The sequence below is a fragment of the Colius striatus genome, chromosome 1 (assembly GCF_028858725.1).
Source record: "Colius striatus isolate bColStr4 chromosome 1, bColStr4.1.hap1, whole genome shotgun sequence".
Lineage (NCBI taxonomy): Eukaryota > Metazoa > Chordata > Aves > Coliiformes > Coliidae > Colius > Colius striatus.
The window spans coordinates 133,520,856-133,543,213 of NC_084759.1; the positions used below are offsets into that span (position 1 = coordinate 133,520,856).

The window sequence follows — 22,358 nt, forward strand, 5'->3', positions numbered from 1 at the left end:
AGGCTTTGAATTTAGTACACTTAAAACAATTTGGGGGATACAGTTAGGTAATGAATGCCTAAATATAATACTCAAGAAATCCTACTTGGAGAGGGATATTAAATGCTTGGTTTCAGCTTTTAAGTCTGTTATCCAATTATTAAATTCAATTAGAAATTTTCAAGTAGGATTGATTTCTCTACTGACTGCTGTGAGGTTCTTGTCCCTTCCTATGAGAGTGTAGCACTTGTAATTTCAAGACTGCATATAATCTTACGTTTTCTTAAGTGATACGACATTAGGCTGTGCATCATGGTGTGCCTGCTTTGATCTGACCATGGTGCCAACAAATTTCCTATCAAGGGACCTGGCAACTTCTGGTACTGTAACAACATGCAATGTGAGCATGTCATCGTGACAGGAAGGTTATTGGTGACTGGATGCATTTTTATTATTCAGCAAAAATTGAGACATTTTCCTCCTGTTTCAGTGACTTCTGTCATGCAACAGGAGTGCATTATAGGAGTGTCAGGAAAAAGAGAGAAAGGAAGCAGGCCCCTGAGGAGTTAGTCTGCCCACAGCTGTGGAACAGTCAACAAAGATGATGGGGAAATGGCCTTTGGGTTAGATGAATTCTTTTGTAAAAATGGGTGAATGCCAAACTAGACTTCTGTACTAATTTAGAGATTCCCAAAGGATGGTACTTGTACTGATTGTGATATCTGAGCAGAATTATCATGCTAAGAATGTGCATAAAGCAGCAGCACTGCCATGCAAGCATGTAGCTGAGCAAAATGATTTTGAAACTTCTATACTTGATGAACTCCGATGTCCTCTATTTTAGAGAATTTGACATTCCTATTAAATGTTTATAAACATAATTCTCTGTTTTAGAACTGTATTCTCTTCTGTCCTCCAAAAGTTTTAACTGTTCTTCAGATATCCAGGGTGCTTAGTGTGATGTAATGCCTACTGCTAGTACTGCTGTGAACAGCACTGACTTTTCTAACAGAGTTCACAAAACTGCTAAACAAAAGTAACTTTGTAATGTGGGTAACTGTTTCTGTATGTGTAACTGAGAGTCATGGGAGCAACTCAAAGCCAAGTATTACATCAGACACTGCGTTCCAGGCAGTGTTTTGGTTTGACCCTGCTGGGTTATTGCTGCTCTCAGAGTTTGTGTCAGCTAGTCTACTCATGATTTCATTGATATGAAATTTTGACTTAGATTAATGACATTAAATGCAGGTCCCATCATTGACTATTGCAGTCAGATATTTGACATTATTCTACAACTGACAGCTTTCATGTTAATTATGGCTCTTATGGAGTAGATATAGTAAGGATAATGGCACCAAAGAGGTGATACACAAGCCAAGGGTGACCATCTGTGTCACAGAAACCTTCCAAAGACTTGCTTCCAGCTTGTCTTATAGCTATATTATAATTTGCATCTTGGTACCTATATCAGTATGTTTGCATTGAAGAAAGCATTCTGTGATATGGAGGGAGTAGGGACACTGATACAAATTTTCTTGAAATAAATGCTGTGAACTAAGCACAAAAGCTGTTGATGAGGAACTCAGACATTCCTCAGTCTTACAAACATGTTCCAGCAGAACCCAGAACAGGACACCTTCATATAGACATATGCCAATTGTTAATGTGATTTCAAATACTATTTAAAAAGCATTTATGAATGCAGTTACTTCAGAGTTGTGAACACCCAAAAATAAACATTGATGTTTGTGATGTTAGGGCATTGAGTCTGTGATACCTCTAACTGCCTTACGGTTAGGGTTATAAGGTGATGTCACTTGCAGAATCATTCAGGTTGAAAGAGACATCCAGTGATCATAGAGTCAGAGAATGGTTTGGTTTGGAAGGGATCATCTAGTTACAACCCCACTGCCATGGACAGGCCATCTTCCACTAGACCCTCCGTTGGATTCACTCCAACAGCTCCATGTCCTTCTTATGGTGAGAGCCCCAGAGCTGGATGCAGTACTCCAGGTGAGGTCTCACAAGAGTGGAGTAGAGGGGGAGAATAACCTCCCTTAACCTGCTGGCCGTGCTTCTTTTGATGCAGCCCAAGATGCAGTTGGCTTTCTGGGCTGCAAGCACACATTGCTGTTGCACATTTGGTTTTTCATCCACCATGATCCCTAAGTTCTTCTCCACAGGGCTGCCCTCAGTCTGCTTGTCGCTCCCCATCTATTTGTGCTTAGGATTGCCCTGATCCATGTACAGGACTTTGCATTTGGCCTTGTTGAACTTCATGAGGTTTTCAGAGGCACTTTCTCAAGCCTGTCAAGGTTTGGGTCCCTTCCCTCTGTGTTGCCTGCACCCCACAGCTCAGTGTTGTCAGCAAACAACTGCTGTCCATGTTACCAACAACGATGTTAAACAGTGCTGGTCCCAATACTGACCCCTGAGGAATGCCACTCATCACTGTCTCCAATTGGACATTGAGCCGTTTACTGCAACTATTTTTTATTGCAATTCCTTATCCACTAAGTGGTCCATCCATCAAATCCATGTCTCTCCAATTTAAGGAAATGAATGTCATGTGGGATAGAGATGTGGGATGCTTTGCACAAGTCCAGGTAGATGATGTCAGTCGTCTGACATCATCTTTATCCACCGATGCTGTAGGGAAGCCATGTTGTCTGTCACCAAAAATCTTATTTTCCATGTGCCTGAGCATACTTTGCAGGAGGATCTTGCCAGGCACAGACATGAGACTGACTGACTTGTAGTTCCCCAGACCTTCCTTTGTTCCATTTTTTAAAATGAGCATTATATTTTTCCTTTTAGAGTCAATGGGAACTTCACCAGACCGCCATGACTTCTCATATGTGATGAATAGTGACTTAGCTACTTCATCCACAAGTTCCCTCAGGACCCATCAATGTATCTCACAAGTCCCATAGACCTGTGCACCTTCAAGTTTCTTAAATGATCTCAAACATGATCTTCTCCTATAGTGGGTGGTTCTTCGTTCTCCCAGTCCCAGACTTTGTCTTCTGTGACTTGGACCATGTGACTGGAGCAATTGTTTATAAAGACTGAGGCAAGAAAGTTGTTGAGGATCTCAGCCTTCTCCATGTCCTGGGTAGCCAGATCTCTCATTTCTATCCAGCAAGAGTTCTCATTTTCCCTAGTCTTCTTTTTATCACTGGCATACCTATAGAAACATTTTTTGTTGCCCTTGACAAGCTTGTCCAAATTTAATTCTGTCAAGGCTTTAGCTTTCCTAACCTGGTCCCTGAATGGTTGGACAATTGCTCTGTTTTCATCCCAGGCTACCTGTCCTGGCTTCTGCCTTCTGTGAGCTTCCTTTATGTGTTGGAGTTTGCCCAGGAACTCCTGGACAGGAGTCATCCATGAGGACCTCTGGCATTTTTGTCTAGCATCACTGCTGAGCATGGAAAAGATGATCCCTGAATACTAACCAGCTTTCTTGGACCCAACTTCCCTCCAGAGCTTTATCAGCTAGCCCAGCTCCTACCCAAAGTGAAATCAATGCTGACTTCAGACTAGGTTGCTCAGACTTTTTCCAGGTGGCTCTTAAAAGTCTACATGGATGAAGATTCCACAACCTTTTGGACACCTGTTCCGGTACTTCAGAGGAGTGGATTTTTTTCTCTCCTGTGGCAACTTTGATTTATTGCCTCTTCTTCTCCTGCCATATACCTTTATCAAGAGTCTGGGTCTATCTTCTCAGTAACCTTCTCTCAGGAACGGAAAGTCTACTCTTATGTTCCCACAAATCCTTCACAGACGGAACAAGCTCTTTTTCCTCAGCCTGTCCTTATAGGTGCAGTGCTCTAGCTTCCTGAGCATCTTTGTGGCCTTTGGCAGGGCTTGCTGAAGTTTATCGACATCTTTCTTGTACTGGAGGCCTAAGTCCATATTTACTAAATGGAGAATAATTATCCACAGTGTATGTTCCTGTGGATACAGTTCATTAAGTTTTTGGCCTTCATTGCTGTCACAGCATAATTCTGGTTCCTGTTTAGTCCAGTGTCCACTAGGATCTGCAAATCCTTTTCAAAAGTACTTTCATGATGGCCTACTCTTCTGGCCTATCTAGATCTCTCCAAATGGCTGCTCTGTCCTGAAGCATATTGACTGCATCACCTACTTTGCTGTCACCTGCTAGCTTGATGAGAGTGCTGTTTCACATTCTCCAGGTCATTGATAAAGGTAAACAGGACAAGCCTCAAGATAGACCTATGCAGTACTTGTTGCTATCTTCCAGCATACGATATGACACTTCAACCACCTATTCATCAAGCTCAGTCTTTCAAACAGTTTTTTACCTGTGTAGTTAGTTGTCCACACAGTCAGACTGTAATGTTGTAAAATGGATTTGAGCTCATAGAGCATTTTGAGAGACCATTAAAATACAAATATTAAAATACAAGTCTGAGGTAAATGACATCCAGTGCTCTCCCATTGTCCACAAATCCAATTGTTTATGTGTTATTGTGTATGGCAACTAAGTTGGTCAGGCATGACTTATCACTGGTAAACTCTGTTGACCATTTCTACTCACCAACAGCACCTGCATCTGCCCAGAAATGGTTTAAAGAAAACCTACTTCATGCATCAATACATGCTGTGGGTGGACTGTCTGGAAAGAGCTCTGCAGAGAAGGACTTTGAGGTCCTGTTTTGCAACAAACTGACTATGAGCCGGCAGTACACCCTGCTAGCAAAAGCAGTCAAGAGCATTCAGGACTGCATTAAGAAGGGCATTTCCAACAGGTTGAAGAAAGTGAGCCTTCCTTTTTGCTCACCACTGATAAGCCACATCTGGAATACTGTGCTCAGTTGTGGTCTACTCAGCAAAAGAAAGGTATGGGCATATTGGAACTAGTCCAGCAAAAGTCCATAAAAATTATTAAGGGACTGGAGTATCTTTCATATGAGGAGAGGGTTTGAAAGCTCGGAATGCTGAGCCTGGAGAAGAAAAAGCTCAAGGGAGAAAATTCTTATCTATGTAGTACCTGTTGTGGGAAGAAACGAAGAAGAGGGAGACAGTATCTCTCTGGTACTGCCCACTGACAGGATAAGAGTCAATAAACACAAATTAAAATGCAAAATTCCATCTCAACACAAGGATTTTTTTCTTTTTTTTTTTTTTTTTTTTACTGTGAGCTTAGTCAGACATGCAGAGTCTTCATCAACCTGGGCAACCTGCTATAGCTGATGCTGCATTAGCAGGGGGCTGGATGAGATGATCTCTCCTCCAACCCTCATGATTCTGTAACTGTGATTTTACCAGGTACCAAAGTGAGGTTGGACTAGACTGTAGTTACCTGGATTGTTCTTTTTCCCTTTTTGAGTGTAGATTAAATATTTGCCTTTCTCCAATTGTGGGAGACTTACCATGACCTCTACAAACTTTCGAAGATGCTATTGAGCTGTCTTTTAGATGGACTGTTTCTTTCGGCACCCTAGAATGCATCTCATCTTGCCTCAATGGCTTCTATAGTTTGAGATTTTTTTTAAGAGATCCTTCAATTCTGTTACTTACAGTCCTTATCTTCTTATCTGTATCTGCTGACACTATATCGTCATTTTTACATTGTCTCTTTTGCTGCTAATGTAGCTTTTCTTGTTTCTCTTAATGTCCCTTGCCAGTTTCAAATTCAGATGAGCTTTGGGTTTCCTAGCAGCACTCTGCTTGCCAGATAGGGTTTCTGTATTCCTCCTATGTAACCCGTAAGCTTTTCTGAACATCCTGTTTGCATTAGAGCCCACTCCTGCCTTCCTTCTTTAGCTAAGCCAGTCTCCTATATGTATACTTACTTTCCTGAGTCATAGAACAGACTGTTCTTGTGCTTTGAGGAGGTTGCCATCAAAGACCTGTCAGGCTCTCCTCCCCTGCTTTAAGAACTAGTGGATCACTCATGCGAAACTGATCTACTGACATTCCTGAGACGGCAGGTCTGGACTAGATGTAGTACAGGTTTAATGATGTGACAGGCTTGCTGATAGGCTACAGTAAATATAATCCCTGCTCTTTGCAAAGGCAGTGGCACACTGCATTCAGATAATCCTCTGTTATTGCTGACCGAAGTAGTACAACCATGGTAACATACGGAGATGTTCTCCAAGTCCTGAAAGTGGGGTAGGTGTGTTCTGTTTTTCTCAAGAGAAACACTAGAGGGCGGTTGAAACACTTCTTTTCTTTCAGAAAACCAACTTCAGGAGAGCAGCTTTAATTTTTCATTAGCTGAAGAAATGAGTTTTGGTAGCCACCTATTAGATTATGTTTATTTTTAGTAATTAATTTACTTTAGTTCTTTCAGGCCTTTTAAAACCTAAAAATCTAGCTTTCAACTTTCTAGCTTTCTTTGTGCTTTAATAGCTCTATCATGTAATTAGACTGATCAGCAAAGATGAGGAATAGTTTCACATTTTAGTACCTGTGAAGACATACTCCTTGTACTTTCTGTATGATTGGATGGGTATGTTGAACCACTTTGCTTCAGGAACAAGGAGAAAAATGCCAGAGATGGGAATGTATTAAAGATATCTTCTGTTATTTTTTCTCAAGAAAGCAAAAGTTTGTTTTATAACAGCTATGATTAATTTTTTAGCTTTTGTTGGTATGTGATTTTAAAGTAAATTCCAAGACACTTGAGGTGATCTTTACTTATTCTATGCTTTGCTTTAAAGTAATTCTTTTTTTCCCTAGCGGAGCTTCAAACTGGCAATTCCTGTCCTGGATATTATTCTACCCTCTCAGCAATCAGAAAACATGATTCTATATGAAACCTTTATAAAAAAAAGGTCAAAACAGTTAAAATTGATTATTTGCACTCGTGAAAATTGCAACACGAGTTCTTATTGGCTTAAACCTAAAATTGGAAATATTAGGTTTTTTATTAAGAAACTGTGGTGAAATACGTAGTGAAACATGGTACTCTTCGTAAGTTGTATCAAGAGTGCGTTTTGATAATACTCTTAAATTGCATATTTTTAGAGGAACAGACAGAATTGGCAGTGACATCTCTTTATTTTAGCTGGATAAGTAAATTATTTTGTGTTGAAAGAGGCCATCATGTCCCAAGAGATAAGATGTAAACCAAGAGAGACACAGACAATTATGTGATTATAGGGATGGGTAGTGTGTGCTTATGTGCTAATGGTTCCTTCAGTGATTTCATGACTTCCTGTTGATTGTATTAGTTAAAAATATATTTGAACATCCTTAACTGGAAGTAGCTAAAGCAAAATTGGCACAACTCTCCAAAATGCTGTTCCAAAACACTGAACTAGAAGAGATGATTGTCAGAGAGGAACTGCTAAGTGAAATCTGGTGCTCTCAGTTGCTTCAGTGGTTAGGTTGAGATCAGAATATCTGCATGGGTAAAGAGTTTCTGTTAAAAAGATTTTATTTGTTTGGAGTTTTTTTGGTTGATTTCATGTTGTTGTTGTTTTTTTTTTTTTTTTTAACAGCAAGATTGTGTTCACTTGAAGTCTGTAAGAGCACATTTTGTGTATAGGTCTTTTATTGACAAATGAAATGCAAGTGAAAGGACTGTTTATAAGTCAGTAAGTCCTAATCTTCAACCCATCATTTTTGCTGGAGTTTGGGAAAGATTGGGAGGAGTGAGAAATAATGTCCTTGTGTGTCCAAATGAATTTAAATTGTGCTGAACTCTCAGTGAACGTGAACAAACCAAATCAAGAACCTCTCTTTGAGAACCCCCTTAAGTAGTTTCTTCTAATTTATCGCCACGGCCAGATTGTTACATCAGCAGTTGTCATCAGGGTTCAGTCTCTTGGATAATTGTCTCTCAAGCAATTTGGCTATGATGATTAAAACCAGAATCTTGAATTTTGCGACTTACAAGTACAGGTCCTTGAAACATGAACTTCATGTACTCATGTGGCACCATACCACCTCATAAATGAGCTTCAGCATTCCTTGTGGAATATGTAAGATTGATAGGCATTTCAGGAAACCTGTATAATCTGTTATTAGTCTATGTCTGATGCTGTCAAAAAGAAGTTAAAACCACTTCACTTTCACAAATTAAAAATTTTTAATTTATTAATTTAAACCAAGGAAAGAATTAGGCTGAATCAATAATTGACTCAGAAATTAGCAAACATTTAAGAGTTCAAACTATTTTCAGGGTCATGGATAACTCAGTCTTAGCTAGGAAAACTCGCAGTTTATGTAATTTTTTAATTCCAGTGCTGGCTTTTTCTTCTCTTGTTTAAATTGTTTATTGCCATTAATTAATTTGATTCTGCAGCACTTCGTAATTGCTGTCTTTATGTAAACATCCATATGTCAGATATATCCAAGTTGGCTTAAGCAACATTCTCATGGGCAGTTTGCCAGGAACTTAAAGGCTTCACCTAAATTACATATTGCTAGAAATAATCTCACTCTCAGCTGTTCATATTTTTCATTTGGTTTTTGTTTCATCCTCCATCTGGCTTTTTACTGGGACATGACACGTATCAGTAAATATTGGTAACTATAATTTCTATGAGTTGCAGCTTCATAGCGTATTTTCAGGGAGGTACTGAAGCTAAGAGAAAAACCAAATGCCACCAAGTTCCAACACTTCTGAATACAGAGAGGGTACTGGCTATCATAGCATAATAGTGGCTTCAGCTATAATTCCTTAATAGTCTAATATCAGCTCATTAAGAAATGCAATGAAGCTTCTGGACACTGTAATTCTAATGACCTGGGACATCAGTTTGTCCCTGACCACAGTATGAAGCTGTATGTGTTTGAGATATAGGCTGGAAGGGTGTTAGGAAATAGGTTTTGTCTGGACGCACTGTATTACTTTTAAACATATCTTCTAGACAACATATTTGGTCATATAAAAAAATGTCTTTGCTTTGAGGACAGAAAGGTTTTTTAATACTTTGTGCTACTTATTTTTTAAAGGATAATTCAACCCTCCCTGACATGATGGAACAACTTAAAATTAGAGATTCTTTCTGTTTCTGTGGTGAGATCAATGAGATTATTTTCTGTTGGTGTTGGAGGTCACAGAGAGGTCTTTGAAATAATGATTACTGGAATCTTAAACGCTTGAAAGAAATATATCCAAACCTAAGCCATTGCAGGACTGCATGGGCTAAGCCATTAGGATAACTTGTGATATTTCAGTGCTGTCTTGAAGACAGACAATATAGAAGTTCTTCAAATCCCAGATATTTATCCATCAAGACCTGCCTGGACATGTTCCTATGCAACCTGATCTAGGTTGACCTGCTTCTGCGGAGGGGTTGGACTAGATGATCTCTAAAGGTCCCTTCCAACCCTACCATGCTTTGATTCTATGAATAGAGAGTAATTGTAATGAAAACAAAACTTCCACCCTAACAAAATGGCATGATCTTGTCAGAATGATAATTTGTACTTCTGATGAGAAAGAAAATTGTAATCTAACTTCTAAGTAGAATTTTGAAAAAAATTGGGTGCCTGGTTTGTATCAAGACTAAAGAGCATGTAGAGGAACAGTTCATTCACTGTTGACACTTTTTCCTCTGCTTTCCAGTGATCAGTAAATAATTCACCTGGGGCAGATGTAAACTGAACCCAAAGCATACCTTGCATTGTCGCTGTTCTTTCCTCCCTTCTGCCTGCTGAGCATCTCTTTCTTTGTCTAAGTATGCAGAACTGTGGCATTCTGATTTGTACAGATTTGAACCTCTGTTGTCCTACCGTTAGGAGAAAGTCCAGAAATCTTGTGCTTCAAATCAGATAGCTTGCATATTTAGCAATCTCTTACGCAGCTAGACACACCCTAAAAGCTTGAGAACAATTATAGGTACAAGGTAACTTCAAGGATAAAGGACAACAGCTTTGTGGAATTCTCATCTTTCTGTTTATTATTAATGGAAAGCTGGGGAAAGCAGATTAGAGAAAATTCTGTTATTTGTGTTCCTTTATCTGAGAATTAAAATGGATATGTTTTAAAGCCCTGCATTTAGTGATTTTTGCTTACATGCTTTTCAGGACCAGCATAGGACATAGACATCTGCATGAGAAATGTTTAACCTGAAGCCATTATCTTTTGTAAGCTTCCCAAATGATAAGAAGATGCCCACCTTTACTACTTATATTTGATCAGTGAGTTGATATTTTCTGGAGTGAGCCCATTAATGAATTCTTGTCCTTCTGTTTCCTATTTGTTGATCTATCAGGACCTTTTCTAATTGCATCATAATGTAGTCTACAAGGAAAGGTTTTTGTTGTCTATAGTTAGGGCTGTAGTAGTTTGTCTAAGTAAGATAGAAAGGCTCTGAAAGCTTGCAGACTTTTCCACTTGTAACAAAAATGAGGGAAGTGCTAAGCAAATAAAAGCACCTCTGAGTCACAGAATATAAGCTCAGTTGTATTAGATACCAAATACAGATATGTACCAAATACCAGGACCAGTTTGTGGGAAGAAGAGGCTTCAGGACAAGCTAATTAAATCAGCCTTTTATAAAATTAATTAAAATATAAAAAGATATATTAAAAACTTTAAAATGTAAAATTAACTCTGTATGCCCCCGATCTTGAAACTTTCCTTGGTACTTCTTTCAAAAAAGCAAATTAAATCTTGATAATGACTACAAAATCACCAGCAATATTTAATCTAGCATTTTGCATAGTCAGTGCTTCTAGTAATATTTAGAATGTTTACTGCTGGAGGTATGTTTAGCTAACAGGGGTATCTTCAGTACATTTGTGTAAAAACTCATGATGTGTGTGTGAATTTTGTTTCTAATGAGCTGTATAGAAATTCCCCCATAATGAGAATGTTTACTCCATCGTAGTAAGATGTATAAGATCGACTAAAGAATAAGATTTGCCTGAGAGGCAAGGTTTTCTTGCTTGATAATGCCTTTCCCATTGTGAAGGATGCTATTCAGTATAACGGAAAACAAACTGGAATGCAAAGAGTTGGAAAAAAATGAACATAATACTGTAAATGTGTTGTCCCACAAAGCAGAGGTTTTGACACCCAGTGTGCCATAAGCCAGCCTATACACAGTGTTAACACTTTATTTCCTATTTGTGCAAAGATGGGTGATAAGTGGTAATTCCACAAAGCTAGCACACCACACAAAAGAACTTTCATGTATTTATCTGGTTACTGTGTTAGTAAAATCCCACCTAAATTTACACATTTTGGTTAGTAATTACCATTCCTTGTGCTATTGGTTAGCTATACTGAAATTAGCCTCACTTGCCATGTAAATTAGCACACATGTTCCTTATGGGGCTGAGGGCCAGGTCTGAGCAGAAAAGGTCCAGTCTGGTCATTTAGGTCTTGAACTGAATCAGTGGCCTTAATCCCCTGCTACATTTACCTTCCCCCAGTTACCACAGATTTTTGCTGACTTCACATTCATTGGGCAACCATCCAGCCTTTGGCCCTTCTGAGGCAGGAGATTCCCTCCTTATTGATCTCTAGTCCCTCTCCAAGGATAGTCAGGTTCACACAATGAAGCTGTTGATTCATGGTCATCCCAAACTAAACATTGTCACTATACCCTAGTCATTAACCTCTTCTAATGGCCTAAGATACTTGGCTCCTTGTCCTTGCTTAAGCAGGTGGGAAATGGCATGCAAGGGTGAGAGCTAGTTTACAGAAGCACAGACCATGTGTGTCACGCCTCTATGTGTGTTGATCCCATGATAGCTGAATGCTCGAAAGGCATAAGCAGCTGGTGTGAAAGTGCATTGGGAGTGCTCCAAGTTGAAGGGGCCAACTAGGCAATGTTGGTGGCCCCACAGGCCCCAAGCAGGTCACTGGCACAGCCCTGGCTTGGCAGGAGAGGAAGCAGTGGCGCAGTATGGTGTGTGGGGAGGCTAAGCTGGTGCAGGGGAGGGCCTGCAAGCCACAACATGGGAGTGGCGGGTTGGAGCCCTGTAGGAGGTCTGGGGCTGCAGCTCCCACCTTGATGGGGGACTACATGCTGATTTTATCCTGCGCAGTGGGGACCAAGTGGACCCATGGTCAATTTGCATGTGATGCCAAGGTGAGCCAGAGTGTTGATCAGCCTGAGGGCAGACTGGATCACTGGGCCAAGGCCAGTTGTATGAGGTTCAACAAGACCGAGTGTCAGGTCCTGCACTTGGGCCACAACAACCCCATGCAACACTACAGGCTTGGGGCAGACTGGCTGGAGAGCCGTCTGGTGAAAAATGACCTGAGGATCTTGGTTGACAGCCACCTGAACGTGAGCCAGCAATGTGCCCAGGTGGCTGAGAAGGCCAATGGCATCCTGGCTTGTATCAGAAATAGTGTGACCAGCAGGACCAGGGAAAGGACTATCCTCCTGTACATAAATTGCATAAAATGCACTGTGAATGTCCAGTAGTAGCTGCAGTTCAGTATCAAAGATTACTGTTTATACTGTAAATTACTTTCTTTGTGGAGGTGTATCAGTAAGCTTTCTGTTGGAGCTGCAGTTCAAATCAGTTCTTTAAGTGGAAAAATATACAGTGGAAAATTGAATTTTGCTGATATGATGGCATAGTATAACTTTCCAGTTTATGTCAATGTAAGGGTGGAAATGAGGCAGACAGCATGTCTATACTAACAAAACCGGTGTAGGCAAATGACCCTAGGCCTTCATTGGCCTATTGATGTCTGTACTTGCTAAATTAGTGCTTTGTGGTCAATATTCATTCAGTCAGTGCCCATTCAGTCAGTAGTGCTCATTAGAGTGCCAGCTTTGCTTTCAGCTTCTTGCATTTTAGTGTTTCTGTATGCCTTGTTAAAGGGCACCGTGGGCAAAGACTGTGGCTTGAGGACTTGGTATGTGGGAGGGACTTGGTATGTGAGAGGCTGGATCTGCTCTGCAGAATACAGCTGTAAGAAGATCATAGTAGAGACTGTAGCCATTCAGGCTATGTGATGTGTCTTGGTGCTGTTCTAATTAATTTGGTTTGTGTCAGCTACAATTCAACATCTTAATCCTGTGTTAAAATGCACAGGAAAAAACATGAAAAAAACCTCAAACAAAAAGCAACTAAGTTGTTGATACCAAGGGGTCTGAGATATGCTTCATAAGTTAATTTTCTGTTGATCCAAAACCAGAACTGAACTCAGGTTGTATGCAGATGAAGTAACTTAAGGGGTAGCTACATACAGAATGGAGCTGCAGAAGTAGAGAAAGTCTGTAGTGGAAATAGTCTCCAGCAATCAATTAGGATACTGTTGAGCCCTTGATTTAAACTGTAGTGTTCCTCTTCTTTATGTAAATCCTCTTGTTTGACCAAAGTGGCTAATTTCCCTAATCCCTCTATGACTGTTTCTCCAAAATACAGTGTGCTGTTTTCATTGACTCAAAACTTCCAAACGTTTGTCGGCCACAAAGATGCTGCATCAACTTCTTACTCACTACAAGTGGAAGAGTGAACTGCCCAAACATTTTTGAAAGGGAAAAAAAAAAAGCAATGCAAATCTGATGATGTGTGTCAAACAGCTGAGAGAGAAGAAATGCTTAAACCTTTCATTTTTTCCCCTCATTTCTCCACTTTTTTCTTTCAGCCTTCCCTGTAAACTAACTGAGCTTTAATTTGTAGACAGCAAAAGGACAAAAGCTTTGCTGGTGTGCTGAACTGAAGATCCCAAAGTGTTTTATAAAGAAGAGGTGTTTATTACCATTCCCCTTCTAGTTGTAGGATCCCAAAGCACTGGTAGCACTAAGTGACCTGATGCAGCTACCTGTGAAGTCCCAGTTGCAACTGAGAAGCTGAAAATCTTCTGCAGCCAATACGCAGTGATTTCTTACTTGAACAGGTAAACCACATACCTTCACGTGAAGGTATAACTTCTGATTAAAAACTAATTCACTGGTCACATAGTTACTGTTTGTCTTCCTGGGTTTTTTTTTCCCCGATAGACTTGTTTTTAATAATAGAGTATGTGCAAAACCTATGCTATTAGAGCTTCCAGCAAGAAGTTTGCTAACAGAAAGTGCTAAGCAACACCTCCTTGATTTGAAAGAGACAGCAAGGAAATGTTGTTTAGGAGTATTTCTTTTTAGTAAACGTGCTGCATTACATTTATTTGTGTGCTGTAGAGTGTCATCACATATTCCGTAATGCAGAGTCACTAGAATCAGAGGGATGCAATGCAGGCTGGCTACATCTGTGTAAGAATACAGACTAGTGCTCCCTCTCCATTTGAGGTAGGAGAGTAGTGAGATGAAGTGTTGCAGCAGTCCTTGTTCTCAGAAATCACAAAAGGCAATATGCCATCTGATACGTTTCATGCATGGTGGTCCCAATCACTAAGGGCCTGGCCAATTGCCAGTGAGGACCTGAGTAGAGCAGAGTTTCAGAATGTGCTTCTGATGGTCATGAATGTCAAGTTTCTGATGCTTCTCTGAAATGAGATGCAGTAACAGCTGTGCATTCCTATCCTACAGAACAGGAGTGGAGTTCATGTTCTGGTTCATATTCATTTGCTCAAGTGAACTTCTGATTGTGTTACAGATCGTAGTCAACTGACTTTCACTTGGGTGTCTTTAAAGCTCCCATTAAATCTGAAAATTCTGTGAACTGTAAGTGAAGGAAAAGGGAAAAGAATGGTCAGCAGTCTTCAAAGAGTTATTTTACTAGGAGCCTGGACTAATGAGGAGTGCATGACCCAGTGCAAAAGCATATAATCGAGGGAAATAGGGCAATTCTGTTTCTGGTTCTTTAAACTACTTGGTGATGTTGGTAACAGTAGTTTTATCAGCCTCTCCTTCAGTATTCCCATCTGCTGGCTGGAGTGCTGCTTGTAAGATGTATTGAACTTGACAAAACAAAATTCACTCTCATGCAGCCAGTTACTAGAGATTGTATTTTTCTATTGTATCTTTGCATAGCCAGTATGCAGAAAAAGGGCATCTGCATGAAACAAAAGACTAAAAGTAACTTCAATATTTTCTACTTTTTGTTTCATATAATGCATCATCCCAATTCCTTGTTTAACAGCTTTTGAACAAGCTTCTGTCTCTATTAATAAGATGCTGACATTCTTGAGAGAATGACTGCTTTATTTCCCCTACCTATAGGAACTTACAATAACCTGCTGATTCAGAAAGGACTCTGTCTCCTTTATCCTTGTATTCTTTCACTGTGCTATAATTTCTCTTCATGAAGTCCTCAGCCCAGTCTAATTAGTCAGTGCAACAGCTGCTGCCTCTGCAATGCTGAAATCTCTCTGTCCATTTCAGTGAACTCCCATCTAATATCCAGGCTCAACTGAGACATATCCTCCACCTGTGCCTCCAGCTTTTGTCTCCTGTTATCTAACGACATAAAGCATTTTGATGTACAGTTTGCATGAATAAGATGAAAAGAAAAATTGCCCCACAAAATCTTGAACAGGCATTGAACAAAACTGTATTGTCTGAGACAGTGGCTCATTTGGAGCCTTGTTTTGACAGCTTTAGATTGAAAAAAAATCCCATTGTGCATCTTCATGTCTCACTGAACTCTTTCTTCAATGACTTAAGATCAACTCATTTTCCTGACAGCTCATTGTTTGATCAGGAGCATGCAAACGTTGAAGAAGCAGAGCAACATAAAGGGATCTTATGTTTGTTCATGTTCAAGTGTATATATAGGACAGGACAGCATAGTCTGAAAATGTAATTAAATATAATTAAAAAAAAGGAGTGGCAGTGAAAAGCATGCATGCATTACTCTAATCCATCTCTCAGAAGAAGAAGAAATGCCATTGCTGCTATCCTAGTTGCAACCTGCTTTTCTTAGTCTATAAGCATACATGAGAAGATTCAATTAAATAGAAAATAAATGTAAAATCACAAAATATTTACCAGAAATGTGTTTAATGATGACCTCCTGTAAGGTTACTTTCTTTGCTCTTTGTCTAGTCTAAATCTCATAAAGTAAGTTTAATATGAAAATAAGTGATACAGGAAAAATCCAAAACAATCTCTTTTTTGCTTTTGTACCGTGTGAAGAATGCCTTTAAAAGGGTTAGTTTCTTTTATATGTTCTATTTGCTTAGGTTATTTGTTCCTCCACGCTGCAAATTCAGATGCACCAGCATTGTGGTGGAAGCTAGATTGGTGTTAGTACAAAGTGAGGGAAACAGAGACGGTAAGTAAGGAGACAGGAGACACAGTAAGCTAGTGCGGCTTGATAATTGCTAGCAATTACACATTCACTGCAGTTGCAGGCACCACAGGTACTTGGGCTTCAGACCTGCCGTCCCACTCAATGCATCAAACCTATTTACACATAACTGACCCATATTATCCTCTTGTCCCTCTGTTTTCCCTGCTTGTTCCCTTCTAAGTAATCTTGATCTCTCCCTTCTCCTGCCTTTTTTTCCTACTCTAAACATCTTATAATAATTCTTGTGCAATACCAAATGGTCTTCCTCTGTGTCCTGTACTATGTCCCATACTCCTGGGTAGTAAGCCCCAGCTTAGTTTATAAGGTGACCCTGAGAACCTCTGGTGGCTGTCACACCTGGGCAGCGGGGCTGATGGCTCTTCTGGGACAGTTGTAGCAGAGACTGGATCTCTGTTTTCCTGACTGAGGTTTTCGGAGGCCCCATGCCTTTGTGCTCATATGTGTGTATGTGTGCATATAAGCCTTTGAGGGGATGATCGTTCTCCTGTGGTGACCCTGGGAGTAGCTGCACAAAGTGTTACTGGGGTTTCTCCACCTGCTCTTGCCTCTCTTTGCCTCCTGTATGTGTGTTTGGATTTTACATACCAAACTGTCACCTTGGAAGAAGGTGAATAAGTAGGCACTAGTCTTTGGGTACCAGTCATTCCTATACAGAGCAGAAGAAATTAATTTTCTTTTCCCTCATTTTTCTTTTTTTGCATGACTTATTCAAGAATTTGTACCTGGGTAGCTGCAAAACCTCTTTGTGTAGGATATGACGGTGATTGATGCTTGCTTTTGTGGTCATCTTTGCATGTAATATTCTCTTCGGGTGTTTTCTGTAGTGTTCATCGTCAGTGCTTATATAAAAAAGATTCATGATGTGATGAACCTGACAGGGCTGATGAGAGCAGTTCTATTTATTTATGAGTTGCTACTTTTTTACTGTAACTAGTAAAATACAAGAGGGATGAAAAAGGGTATGGAAACTCCAAAGATACATCTCTTAAGCTGCTCTAATCTAGCTGTTAGTTTGGCTCCAATTCTTCAGTATTCCTCCTCCCTACTCCCTTTTTCTCTTTTTTTTCCTCTCCACCCTCCAATCTGCCACAACTGTTAGAATTTCATCATTGTCTTCAAATACCACATTTCCTGTTTTATCCACAGTTTCTTCCATGCTAAGTGGAATGTAATTTGTGTGCTTTGCATGTGTATTATTGTTAGGTGATCTGCAGCCAAAGTAGTACTTACACGACTGCTAGAAGGCTGAATTCCTTGCTAAGAGGCACCCATAAGATACAGAAATATTGAAGGGTGAGAAGGAGTGAAGGGTGAGATTTGCAGACTTGCTGGCAGAGAATGATTAAGCCTTTTTGTTACTATGCTCTGCTTATCAAATGCCTTTGCACTGTAGTTAGCCTTATCAGTATTTGATTTAGAACTGCGTTCCATCATATTTATCCCTTTTGGCAGTTTTGTGACATGTGACTTATTGACTGTCACAATTGTACCAAATTAGATGACTTATCCTGAAAAATAATTTCAAGTAGGAAGCCACTGCCCGTTTTAATATTCTTTATTTGTCTCTGTTGGGTTTTCTTAGCTGTTACTTAGGTATGCATTAATGTGTGTATTTTGAATAATCTCCTTTTGTGAATTTCTTTCTGCCCACTGTCTTCATTTCTGCCTTATAACCATTTTGCACTTACCTTGGCTTCCCAACAAAAAACTTGCAATACTGTTACTCTTTTCTTAGTCTCCTGAGATTACAGTCTCTGCAGAACTCCTCTTACAAGCATGACGGTACATCTTAATTTGGACCTAAGGGTCAGCTTGATGTTCTAACTTATTTGTACCTTGGCTCTGTCTTGTTCTTATCTACACAGTTCTTACTGAATCATTTGTGTATAGAGCAGACTTTGAGCAAGCCGTTTTCATTATGCAGTAGGAATTGCAGGTTGTCATGGTTGTCAGCCTTTTCTGGTAAGGGGGAAGGGACTGTAAAGATGGCTCCTGTAAGAAGTTGCTTGCAACTCTCCCCAGCTCTGACCCAGACCCGCTTCTGGGGCTGAGCCAATTAGATGGCTCCATGACCACTTTTTAAGAAGAAGCCGGAAGAGGAGGTTTCTTCCCCCATCATCTGCCCCCATCATCTGCCCCCATCATCTGCCCCCATCATCTGCCCCCATCATCTGCCCCCATCATCTGCCCCTTCTTTTCCTTCTGGCTAGTGGTGGTGCAAGGAGTAGGAACAGTGAGAGAAACAACCATGCAGACTCCAAGGTCAGTGATGAAAGAGAGGAGGAGGTGTGCTGGCATAGACTTCCCTGCATTCTACGGAGAAGACTGGTGAAGCTGAGATTTATTTTCATTTCTTTAAAGACCCCGCATCAGTGGTAGAGACTCATTTTGATAATCACCTCGTATCAGGGGCAGAGACTCATTTTGCTAAAGCTGGCCCCAGACCAGGGGCAGCGATTCACTTCATTAAAGGCCCCGAGCCAGGGACAGTGACTATGGCCGGAGGAGGCCATGTCCCGTGGGGGAGACCCAAGCACTTCACTGCAGACCCCGAGCCAGGGACAGTGATTTTCTTCTTTATCACTATGGCCGGAGCAGGTTGTGTCCTGAGGAAGGGACCCAATTAACTGTAGGGAGGAACCCACGACAAAGCAGCTCATTAAACTTATGCCCAGAAGAGGCCTTGTTCTGAGAGAAGGAACCTGTAACTGCAGAAACTGCAACTCTGGCAAAGAATCCACCCCACAGATATTCACCAAGGACTGCATCCTGTGTGAGGGACCCAGCATCAACAGAAGCCGCAGCTTTGGGAGCAACCCACACCAGAGAAGTTCGTTAAGGACTGTGTCCCGGGGGAGGAACCCCATGTTGGAGCAGGGGAAGAGTGCCAGGAGTCGTCCTCATCTGAGAAGACAGAAGCAGCAGAGCCCATCTGTGAGAGACTGACCACATCCCCCACTCCCTGCCCCCTTGAAGGGGGAGGAGGTAGAGATATTGGTAGCAGTGAGCTGGGCCCGGGAAGAAAGGAGGGATGGGGGAGGGAGATCTTAAAGTGCTGGTTGTAACTTTCTCATCATCCTACTCCCTTTTTGCTTTTATTCCATTCTGTTTCTTGTAGAATAAACTTTCCTACTTTCCTCTCTAAGTCGAGTACTGGAGTCTATTTTGCCCAGAACTGTAATTGGCAGTGAGCCCTCCCTGCCCTTGTCTTAATCCATAACAATTTTGCTTATCTTTTTACTCCCATTTCGCTGGGGCCTCTGCCATTCTAACGAGGGTGGGGGTGAATGGAGGCACCGAGTGAGAGACTGTTGTGGTGCTGCTGTGCTAGCTGGGCCAAACCACGACATAAAATGACCTAAAATAAATGTTAATTATATTGTTCCTTTGTCACATTTGTGATCCATGAGACTAGTTCCCTTTGTTTCTCTTTAACACGAGTCTTATTTCTTCAGATGGGGTGTTTAGAATTTTTTTTTTAAGTGTATAATACCTGGGTGGAGAGAGTATCTGGAACATAAATGGAAAGTCCTAGAACAATGCCTGTATATTAGAGAACATTGCAGGGGAGGGTGGGGTGATTCCAGGGGATAGAACAGGCCTTTAGATCATAATGGTAGGAGGCATATTGGCATATACCTGCATTCATAGCCTGCATGTGTGTATCTATGTGTTAAAAGAAATTATGTTACCTTAGATATATAAAATTAAGTCATGGGAGGTCTGTGATCACTAATGCAGAGTTTCTACACTTCTTGCATACTTGGGCATGCAAAGACCACATGTGCTACTGTATATTGGCTAGTTTCTGCACTGGATGCATATTGTGAACTCATTTGTGCAAATATGACCTTACTTTGTACAATCTAAGTACTTTGGATGGATTTGTCATCATCTTCTCTCAAAAAGTAGCAAAATATTTGCACAACACTTTGACAATTCCAGATATTTGTGTCTCTTCTGACACATTTGTTTCAATAAATCCTTGACAGAGATAGAAGATGCACCTCCTTTTGCAGTATTTAGGATACTAAATTTGCAGTATTTAGGATTTCCTGAGGGGAGGAGTTGCAATGATGAAGTTTTGCCAGGGTGCAATGTTGGATATTGGCATTGGTTTGAGGTTCATCACATAATCAGTGAGTTTGGAAGTGATCTCTCCTTTAGTGCAATCTCTTTGCTTAAAGCAGAGTCAGCTAGAGCAAGTTGCCCAAGCCTGTGTCCAGTCAAGTTTTTAGTATCTCCAAGGATAGGCATTACTCAAGCTTTCTGGACAATCTGGCAATGTTTGATCACCTTTGGAATAATAATTAAAAAAAAATTTTCTTACATTTAATCAGAATGTCTCAGTATCTTCTCATGTGGAAGATGTTCCAGTCCCTTAATAATCTTTGCAGCCCTTCACTGGAGTCACTTCTGTATGCCCATGTCTGTCTTATATGGTGGAGCCCCACACATGGCATAGTACTCCAGGTGTGTCCTCACCAGTGCTGAGTAGAGGGTAATGGTCACTCTCCTTGTCCTGCTACTGATGTTACTCTTGATATAGCACGGGATACTGTTGGCCTTCTTTGCCTCAAGGGTATGTTACTTGGTCACATTCAACCAATGTCCACTGAGACCCCCAGGTTTATTTCTGCAAAACTGCTTTCTAGTCATTCTGCCTCCAGCATATTCTGGTGCACAGGGTCATTCCTCTTCAGGTACAAGATTTCACATATACCTTTGTCAATTTTCATGAGATTCCTACCAATCCATTTCTCCAGGCTGTCAAGGTCCCTGTGAATGGTAACACAGCCATCTGAGTGTATCAGCCACTCATGATTTTGTATCATCTACAAACTGGTCAAGGGGAGAAAGTAGTAATGGCAAATACAGCTTCATGAAAATCTCATTTACTTCTGTGGCTCAGAGTGAGCTCAGAATGAAAGCAGGATCTTGCCAGGTAACTGAGGGAGAAAGATTTGTTAGATGCAGTATGACTCCATTCTTTAAAGCTTAGGAATGTGTTCCTCCACTTCAGAGCACTTGGAATTCCTCACTGATGAGGATTGTTCTGTATCTGAGATATCTGTTCTGTATTTTTGATTGTTCAGGAAGGATATCCTACATTACAGAGTGTTTGCTGATATAAAGGCTGAAATGAACACGTGAAATTACTACTTTTGATACTTACCTTTGATGCTTTAAGTCAGAGATCCTAGGTGTAAATCCTTATGAGATTCTAGGAAACCCTGAAGGCTGCAAGTGTTGTCTCCTAGTAGGTGAGTAATGCTCAACACATTTTAAGAGAACTATGATTTTTGTTTTGTTTTTGTAAATAAATATGACTTTAGGTTCAGGTGTTCAACACTGTTGGCTGAAAACTGCATATGCTATTTCATAGTAAGCAATTCTAAAAGTGGATTTTTACCTTGTGTTTCTTGACCTAGAAGTTGGGGGAGATCACTTTAAACAATGCATTTAAACTCTGTGAGCACTAGTCTGAAAATGTGTTGAAAACTGATTGCCAACTTGCTTTGAGGATACTGGTTCTGTTAGCAATGTGGGTTTTTTTTTTTATGGATTTATCTCTTGTGAATCTCACCAAGTCCGGTCTGCTTTCTTCTGCCAAATAAATTTACCTTAATAACCACCAAATCTCTTTCTTAATTTTCATTATTTAATTGCTTGTTTAAGAAATAAGCAATCCTTTCTTTCTCTAAGGAGCCTAAACTGACTTGCAAGTGAGGTGCTTCTTGGCTGAACCACATAGCAACTTCTGTATAGTGTGGTGTGTTTGTCAGTGTTCTTTGAAGAATCACTGGCACTCTAGAAAATTGGCACTGCAGATGTTCCCGAGGGTGTGGTGGTGTCTTGTGAGAGTAATCTGAAGTAGGTTTTGCATGTCTCTGCTATGCTAAAAAACAAGGGAGTAATGAATTCTGGGCTTCTTGCATTGTAATGAACACCTTTCTAAAGCTGACAGTGAAATTCTTGGCTATTTGCAGGATGTGAGATGAATCTCCCGTAGAACTCCACTGCACGTAACTTCCTACTTGACAGTAAAGCATTAGTAACTAATAACAGGTTCATTTAAACTGTTGCCTAAACATTCTGAATAATTGTTTAATAAACAATCTGAATAAACATTTGAAATAATAATCTTTTAAAAATTCAGTTATTCTAATTTATTTTCTGTGACTATATCTGTAGAATATAGTAGAATAGACTAGCATATTTGATCT

General features: G+C 40.4%; 1 protein-coding gene across 4 annotated transcripts in view; it reads left to right on the plus strand.

Annotated features, from left to right (window-relative positions):
- TSPAN9 (tetraspanin 9) overlaps positions 1-22,358 on the plus strand; it is a 175,396-nt gene that overhangs the window by 19,514 nt on the left and 133,524 nt on the right. For 2 of the 4 annotated variants that reach the window (XM_062008093.1, XM_062008110.1), the window contains exon 2: positions 13,651-13,774. The exons of the other annotated variants lie outside the window; for them this stretch is intronic. The gene's annotated coding sequence lies outside the window, so the exon portion shown is untranslated. The remainder of the gene's footprint in view (positions 1-13,650; positions 13,775-22,358) is intronic. 4 annotated transcript variants of the gene reach the window in all.